The 9,511-nt window shown below is 32.6% G+C and overlaps 1 long non-coding RNA gene across 1 annotated transcript in view; it reads left to right on the top strand.

The window, feature by feature from the left end:
- The first annotated feature begins 6,941 nt into the window (after positions 1-6,941).
- The window catches only part of LOC111088276, a 30,691-nt gene continuing 28,121 nt past the window's right edge, over positions 6,942-9,511 (top strand). Inside the window, exon 1 of the long non-coding RNA XR_002612850.1 lies at positions 6,942-7,139. This is a non-coding gene — a long non-coding RNA (uncharacterized LOC111088276). The remainder of the gene's footprint in view (positions 7,140-9,511) is intronic.

The raw sequence follows: 9,511 nt of genomic DNA, 5'->3' as shown, positions 1-9,511 counted from the left end.
GTGGTACTATCTGTACTAAAATTGTTCATTAGGTATATTTGCTTGTTTGTTTTGTTGTTTTTTGGAATTTCGCGCAAAGCTACACGAGGGCTATCTGCGCTAGCCGTCCCTAATTTAGCAGTGTAAGACTAGAGGGAAGGCAGCTAGTCATCACCACCCACCGCCAACTCTTGGGCTACTCTTTTACTTCCCATCGAATTCCTGTGGCTTCCTTCGTATTAGTTCACCCCCTTTGCTGACACTCGTGTCTGGAATGTTACTTCTAGCAGGACTGAAGATGTCTGCATTAGGGTTTAGATGCGGGGTTGGGAAGGGGCTTCCCATTGTCTGAGGCTGATTAGGTCGATGGTTAAAATATCCTCCTTGTGTAAAAGACAGTAGATCATTCTTTAATGTATTTAATTCGCTTTGAAAGTTACTAATGTTTTCCATTTGTACTTCTTGTTTCCTTTCTTGTTCCAGTTGCCACTGATGTAATCTCTATTCTTGTTTCTTTTCTTTTCCTCCAACAACTGCTGTAATTTCTCTTCTTGTTTATTTTCTTTTCCTCCAACAACTGCTGTAATCCAATAAAACCCGCCTAACAACTGAAACCATTACAAAAATACAATGAATCTGAAAAAATATTCATTTGAAAATGTATAACAATATATAGCCATTAATATAACCTCCGTCGATTCTCAATGTTCAGTGATGTTGTCGCATGCCTAAAGTTTACAAAATTGAGTATTGTTACGACAGCGGAAGTTACGTGGTAACACGTCATGAGATTCTCGAGGGATCTTGACTTTTCCTGGCAACTCTAGTCTTTTCTAGGTGCCCTCTAGCAGATAGAGAGATTGTAGGAAGATAAAGAGAGATAATTGAGTAAAGCGAGCGGTAGTGAATGTAAGTAAAGTGGGTGAATCGTTGTGAATTATAGCGTGTGTTTAAGTTAAAGTGACTGTGGAAATTCTGTGTATTGCAAAGTTGTATTGAGAAAGAATAAACTAGTTTTAATTAAGAAAGGACTTGTATCGTTGAAGTTTCTCGGAAAGAATTTCTACGGGAAGTTAAAAAAACAAGAACAGCAAAAGAAACAAGAAAAGAGACAACAGCAGTGGCAAAAAACTTGCAACAGTGACAGCTCGAACAGCAAAATAAACAAGAAAAGAGATTACAGCAGTTGTTGGAGGATAAAGAAAAGAAAAAAGCAGAGAGATTACAGCAGTTGTTGGAGGATAAAGAAAAGAAACAAGAAGAGATATTACAGCAGTTGTCGGTGGATAAAGAAAGGAAACAAGAAGAGAGCCCGATTAATAAGTGTTAATCACAGTTATAGCTTACAGAGTTTATAGCACAGCAATTACAGCAACCCAATAATAGATACCCTCTTTTTGGGCACGTCGGCGTTGGTTATATTTATAGGCGTGTGGAGAGTTTCTCGAACATTCAGATTACGTAACAATACAAAGCTACATTAGTGTTTATGTACACACATATATTGTTGATTCTTACTCTCGAGAATCTTCTACATCTTTAGAGAATAGGCGGGAGTTTCGAATTATATGTTTAACAGTATAAGCTATATATGTTTCTCAATATAAATTTAATCTAATAAACGTCGATATTAAAATAAATATATAATAATAAATCCGTCACAAGAGGTGGAGGGATTATTGAGTTTGTCAGTAAAGTGTTTAGAGGGTGAATAGGTCCGTAGGTTGTGTAAGTAACTTTGACATAACTACTTTGTTGAATTATGTAAATACATTTTTGTTGTTGTTTTTTGACATAGCAACAAATATATTAGAAATGCCGCATCGTGCGTACGTATAAGAAAATTAGCAAGTAAGTAGAATTATTCAATTAAGCCTACGTTAGGCGAATGTTAGGTTAGTTGCGTAAAACTGCGGAGTTTGTAGAACAAAATGCTTTCATTATCATTAAGTGCACTGAAATGTGAATTTTCTTTATGCCAAATAATAACTTCAGCTATTTGACCAGGAACGTTTATAATTTTCGAACGTTACAAACCATTTAACTTCAGTGGATTCACATCAGACATTAGTACTCTTACGAAAACATTACTTAACGTCACCGGTAGGAAAGATATCGGTGTGTGATCAGAACTATAGGGTTAGCTAGCTCCCTATCAAGTGAATTGAACCTACATCAACATGAAATTAACTCGCTCTTCGTGAACCCTCGAAATGTCATCAAGGAAGTTCCAGACTAGAAAGAAGACTTTATATTGATTGTAAGATTGTAAAAGTTTTGTAGATAGATCATTGTTTGTAATAACTAATTGCAATAACTGTTATTGTAAATTGTATTATTGTTTGTGTATTAAAATATATTTGTATTAAAAAATAGAAAACTGTGTGTATCTATCTTGTTTGCAAATATCATAAATTGGAGATATATCGTCATATATTTAACTACTAAATTTAAATTATCATTTAGCTCGGTTTCAAACCATTCGAAATTTTAATACGTAACACTCTACTCTAGTCTGATTTACGTTTTATACTGCTTCAAACGTCTAAATTAACAACATATACTGTACTGTATTTTTATTCAAACCTTTCGTATCTTGTATGATTTATGGTCGTTTGAAATTAAAAGTGATTCGCAACTTACTGGTTTTGATACATAATTTATTAAGTCGCAAGGTATTCCTCAATTTTTCGTTTGTTTGGGTTTTCAACTTTCAAAACTTGGAAAAAGTACTTATAAAACAAAATAATGTTCTAATTTATAGAACAACTGAAGAAAAGTTAAATCTACCACTGGCAGACTATACTTATCATTGAGGGATTCTGATATACAGATTTTCGGATTTATAGCTTGAATCTCAACATTTTCTTACGCCTGATAAAACATTCACCTTTATTCTCAGTTGTCAAATAAGTTTACCTGTTAAACTCACCCAAACAATAAATAGCTGTCATGGATTTAAGGAGTCAATTTGTTGTTGTTTTTCTGTTGTCAGTTGTTATATTTCTGTTAAAAATTATAGAACCTGAACACAAAGCATTCCTATAAATGTACAAACACGACCCCAACCAATTGGAGCTTATAATACTGAAAATTGAGTTTAGATACGTATGATGGACAGATCAAAAATAGCCCACTGTGTATCTTTGTGTTTAACAACAAAAACAAGGATATAAGCATATAGAAATGCTCATATCTATCCGAATACATAGTTATTACTCTCAAGAACAATGACTGATTAACAAATTCCAAATAGAATTTTAAAAAAGCAGTACATACACACATGTAGGTTTTTTTTATAACTATAAAGATATTATTGTTATTTTAGCATTGTATAACGCACTGCATTTTTATGTAGTGCTTAAAAATAAGGTAAAGTATTTCAGAGAATATTAGATAATTCGTATTTGTTCTCTCTTGATTAATGAAGATTTAACAGTTGTTAATGGATATACAATTCTCTCAGCGTGAAAGTTCAATTGTACTGCAGTGGCCGTGAAGTAAATTACAGAATCTTTTCGGCCCGGCATGGCCAGGTGGTTAGGGCGCTCGACTCGCAATTTGAGGGTTGCGGGTTCAAATTCCCGTCACACCAAACATGCTCGCCCTTTCAGTCGTGAAGGCGTTATAATGTGACGATCAATTCCACTATTCTATGGTAAAAAGAGTAACCCAAGAGTTAGCGGTTGGTGGTGATGACTAGCTGCCTTTCTAGTTTTACATTCCTAAATTAGGGACGGCTAGCACAGATAGCCCTCGTGCAGCTTTGCGCGAAATTCAAAACAAACCAAACCAGAATCTTCTCATAAATAATAACGTGAACATTTGAGTATCGTTTACTACTATAAGCGTTAAAACTTTATATAAAACTGTGATTTAACACGACACCTCCCTCGTACCTGTTTAATACTTTCATACAGTGATAAACATGTGCCCTTTGTGCTGCTACTTATTGACAATTGAATAACATACAATGTTAGAAATCAGTATAATTCTGATATAACTGAGGACGAAAAAATGTTTGTTTGTTTTGTTGTTAAGCGCAGAGTTATACACTGGGTAACATATGATGTGCCCACCACGGGTATCGAAACCCGGTTTTTAGTATTATAAGTCTTCAGACTTACCGTTGAGTCACTAGAAGGCACGAAAGTTTATTCGTTTTACAGCAAAACCACATTGGACTATCTGCTGTTTCCACCGAGTACAATCGAACCCCGGATTTTAGCGTCATAAATACGTAAACTTACTGCTGTCTTTCTGGAGGACTGGGCACGAAAGAAAGACGATGTAACAAAATGAGGGAATTTATTAAGAAGTATTTATTAATACTAAGGTATATTTCAGTTGTTGTTTGTTATTAAGCACAAAGCTACACAAAGAGCTATCTGTGCTCTGCCCACCACAGGTATCGAAACTCGGTTTCTAGAAGTATAAGTCCACAGACATGCCTCTGTGCCATTGGGAGCTACTGTATTTCAAGAATACTTTGCAAGATATTGGCCACATCATATGTTTTCACATATTTATTCTGTTTATTTTCATACTTCAATTACTAAACGTTAGAGTAAATAAAATGCAGTTATAACAGCCAAATTTTTAACACCCAATGACTCATCATGTACTATTTGAATCATTCATTACATCTTATTCTGTTGAAATAGTCGCAAGTCAGTTTTCAATTTTGTTTCTAAATTAGAATAAAACTAAGCAGCAAAAAATATGTTTCAGTAAACACATCTGACAATAGTTCCACTTCCAACTTTGATTCCGATGCTTATGCGCTCCGCCAGCTGAAATGTTTAACACCCAAAAATAAATACAATTGCTTTAATTGTACCAACAATAACGTTTTCAAATTTATACTTATGTCAAATTAAACACTTGTTGAAAAAGCATCGTTAAGGTTTTTTGTTTTGTTTTGTTTTTGGTAGAGAAGTAATTTGAACATAGTTTCATGCAGTGACGGTCAGTTATGACGGAAACCAGGAAGAAAAAGTAAGCTACCTGTATCTCGTTATCTTATCTTCTCGACTCTTTATTTGCAGCTACCAAATTTAATATAAAATATTTATCTGTTTATGGTGAATTATTATTCGAGTCTAAAACCTCAGTTCAAGTTAGGGAGAATTGTAAGTATATCGAAATTTTTGAAGGGAGAAGAAGTGGGCGCTGATTACCTGTATAGAAAATGACGGTCCCAGCCCCTTACCGTTCTGTGGCTTGTGGAACATAAGAAATAGTAACAATGTGTGTATGTGATATAACGTCACAGTAAGGTTGATGATAATGCCAATCATATCTTTGTAACCCAGCCGAACTAATGGGCTCTGGCAAGGAGCAAAAAAACGGCTTCATCGGCAGCAGCATACAAAAAAAAACAAGGTATAGTTTGATATTTTATCATGTAACTTAACATAACATTACACGAACAAACGATTTAAGGACAACAAGGGCCCTGTTGATCTGTCTAGGATGTTTCATCTGCTAAACTATAATAATTATTAAAAACAACACTCAAGGCCAGTTCTGATCGTTTGAATATTTATCAAGCATTTCCTTAAATTCTCTTAATTTTATGGTAACCACTATATCTGAAAGTAATCCATTCCAAAGACCAAACACCCTGTTAAAGATTTTAATGTCTTGGCTAAAGATGACTCCTATCCTGCCAAAATATTTACTTGCGTCTTCTAGCCTTACCATTTTCACCATTAAGTACGAAAAAGCACGATACATCGACACTATTAATTCCTATGACAATTTTAAACACCTCAATTAAATCTTCTCTAACTCTTCTTCTTCGAATGAAAATATTTTCAGAGATCTTAACCAGTCATCGTATGACAATATTTATCCAAGTGTCATCCTAGTAACTCTCCTCTGAACTCTTTCCAACAATTCAACTCTTACTACGGAGCCCAAGACTGTAGGCAACACTCCAAAAGATGCCTAACAAATGTCTCATATATTGAAGTTATAATTATAACCTAAAAGTTTATTTGCTCTACCACTAGCAACGGCCCTCTACTTGAATTATTTATTAGACTGATCAACCAGAACATCCATCAAATTAATATTTATAATTTAAATTATGTTAACACAAACCTTGTATTACTATAATTAAAAGTCGCCTGCCATTTATTCACCCATCTCGTCATATAGGTGATATCCTTTTTAATGCGGCAGCAGCATTCTCACAGTCAGCAAAACTTAAGACTTTAATATCATCAGCATATATAAAAAATTATTGATTATTCCTTCTGATATGTCGCTGACGTAGTAAAAAAAGTAAAGGTAAAGAGTCATGAAATACTCTTCTTGTGACATTAACCCTGTTTGACTAAATTCGATGTATAACAACCCTCTTTCTTCCATCCAGCCATTTTCTATCCAACGAGCCAACTTATCCCCTCATTCTTATAGAAATTGTTTTTTACAAGCCTGTTATGTGGCACCTTGCCAGATGCCTTTTGAAAGTCAAGATATAACAAATCCACACCTTTATCTTTATCTACTTAAGCATTAGCTTCTTCAAAGAATGTCTAAAGATTAACAAGGCAAGATTTCCCCTAGTGAAACCATGTTCATTATCCAACAACATTGTAAGCTTTGTTAAATGACTTTTGAAAATATCTTTTATCAAATATTCAACTAATAATTACCGGGACAATGATCATCACCTCCCTTGGAACTTGACTGTTGAAAGGACTTATCGCCTCTCTTGAAAAAAAAGTAAATTCCAATCTTCTAGCCTACTTTCAAGGCCTTACAGAACATATTACGGGGCCACTCGGAAAAGAATAATGTGACGTATATTATCATTAATTATATTGAGATTTAATATCACAGATATAATTATTTAAAAATTAATGTAGCGAACATATATTGATTAAATAATTGTATTCCCGAATTAAATAGTTGATCGGATTTACTCACCCTCTCGTGGTCAGTTCTAGAACCCTCTTGTATGTTATCTTATTTTCCATTGAGATGTTCAGGTTGCGGAGCAGGACTGTTCAATATTTACCATTTAATTTAGCTAAATGTGTTTTTGTTTTTATTGCAGTAAGCTTTGGTTTCTTCTGTAGAATTTTGTCTGTTATTGGTCCCCTCTCCAGTAGTGAAAGCTAAAAGACTTGTGTTGTAACAGGCCTCAGGTATGAATCATCATAGTTTTGTAATTAGCAATTATTCCCTAGCTTAAGTAAGTATTTACACTGAGTAAGTTCAGTAAGTTACGAGTATGGACTACTACTAGTAGTACTAGGTTAGTCGTTCATAGAATTAGAATTGAATCCATAATTTAAGTTCCAGTTAATATCACTGTAGTACTAGAACTAATACTATTAGTAATAAAATGAGTAATACTTATTCTAGTTCTAGAATATAAGCCTAGGCGTAAAACATTATAATAATATAATGTTTTGTTGTAAAAGTATGTGACACATACATACCATTATCACCTTACACAAACAAATTCAAGTTTTACCATTCACATATACATACCTATTATCACCTTACACAAACAAACCCAAGTATCACTATTCACATATACATATCATCATCACCTTACATAAACAAATCCAAATGTTTCCATTTGCATATATAATATATCATGCCTCTTTCATAAATTCAGTGGATCACATGTAAGATAATAACATTAAACATTTCAATATCTATTATACCCTTAAACAGAAAATATTTCACCATTTTTACTAACTACTATGAGATTTCACACTCAAATGTTATGTACCTTAAAATAATTGTTGGAAATTTCACATTATGTTCCAGTCAAACAAGTCTGGTGTAATAAGTTGCACACTGTTATTACATGTTTAATTTATCAATACTGTGAGAGAATGTGCTACACTTTCTCACATAGCATCAATATTACTGTTGAATGGTACATAAAATATAGTTTACCACTGTGAAGTACACATAAATGTCTTTATGTTTAAGTTAAAATGTCATAGTCTAACTGTTAAACAATCCTTAATCCTTCTCTTTTTGACACTAAGTAAATCTCCTTTCAAATAGTTTTCCCCCAATTCTTTTAGAATATAACTTATTATTTTATGCAACTGCTTCTGAAATATTTTGTGGAAGATAGGTAACATCTAATATAAAGCTCCCATGAACAGAACATAAACATAAAAAAACTTAATATGTTTATTATGGACAAAATTATTTTGCAAATCATGCAAGCACTGTTTAATAAATCTTAATTAAGTCAAACTCGGAGTCATGTAATTTTTCTTGTCTTCAACTAATCAGGATTGTAAATGATATAATATATTCTTAAGCTGTATTTATGTTTTTCAACAGAGTTAGTCAGGAGAGAAATCCATACTAAAAATAAGTATATTACAGTTTCATATATATATATATATATATATAAGAAAAAGATTATAAGTTGTAGAAATGTATCAAACACAAATATCTCTAAGTATTTCATTGCAATTTGTCAATAGATTAATTGTTGGAATCACCAATCTATTACATTTAACTAAACTTGAATAGTTGGAATAACCAAGAATATTAGTAACTGGAAACAATAATTTCAAATAGTTGATTTTTTGTGACATTGATAATTTTTTCTACAAGATACTAATCCATGTAATCTATGCTCATAGGTAATTGATTAATGAAGTTAATTGTCCAGCTCTAAACACAAACCTGTGTTAAACTATTATGGACCTCCACAGTGTAATTTCACTTACTGTTTACTTGTTCAAACATCATACTATTACAATTTTTCCTACAACTGTACTTATTGATAGAAATTTTTATATACTTATTATTTCTTTCTTCTCCATCAAGTACTTCTTTTGAATGGTGATACTTGGATTTGTTTGTATAAGGTGATAATGATATGTATGTGTGAATGGTGATACTTGGATTTGTTTGTGTAAGGTGATAATGATATGTATGTGTGAATGGTGATACTTGGATTTGTTTGTGTAAGGTGATAATGGTATGTATGTGTGAATGGTGATACTTGGATTTGTTTGTGTAGGGTGATAATGGTATGTATGTGTGAATGGTGATACTTGGATTTGTTTGTATAAGGTGATAATGATATGTATGTGTGAATGGTGATACTTGGATTTGTTTGTGTAAGGTGATAATGGTATGTATGTGTGAATGGTGATACTTGGATTTGTTTGTATAAGGTGATAATGATATGTATATGTGAATGGTGATACTTAGATTTGCTTGTGTAAGCTGATGGATAAATCTACAGGCCAAATGGCATTCTGTCACCTTAGTTTTTCTGATGGTTTTTATATACGTTTTAATAATGCAGCCTGTTTAATTTGTACAAAAATGGGCTTATAATGTAATGATATCATACCATGTGATTTTTTTAAGAATAAAATCACTTATTACAATTATTGTAATATAACTATGATTAGATAAGAAATTTAATTTCTAAAGTGATAATTAAAATATGAAAAATCTGCTCTTCACAGTAATATATTTATAGATAGTTATTATATAATGGCATTGTTTAATTGAATGGTTATTT

This window comes from Limulus polyphemus, unplaced genomic scaffold (genome assembly GCF_000517525.1).
Source record: "Limulus polyphemus unplaced genomic scaffold, Limulus_polyphemus-2.1.2 Scaffold3470, whole genome shotgun sequence".
Lineage (NCBI taxonomy): Eukaryota > Metazoa > Arthropoda > Merostomata > Xiphosura > Limulidae > Limulus > Limulus polyphemus.
This window is presented reverse-complemented; position numbering and strand designations above follow the sequence as displayed.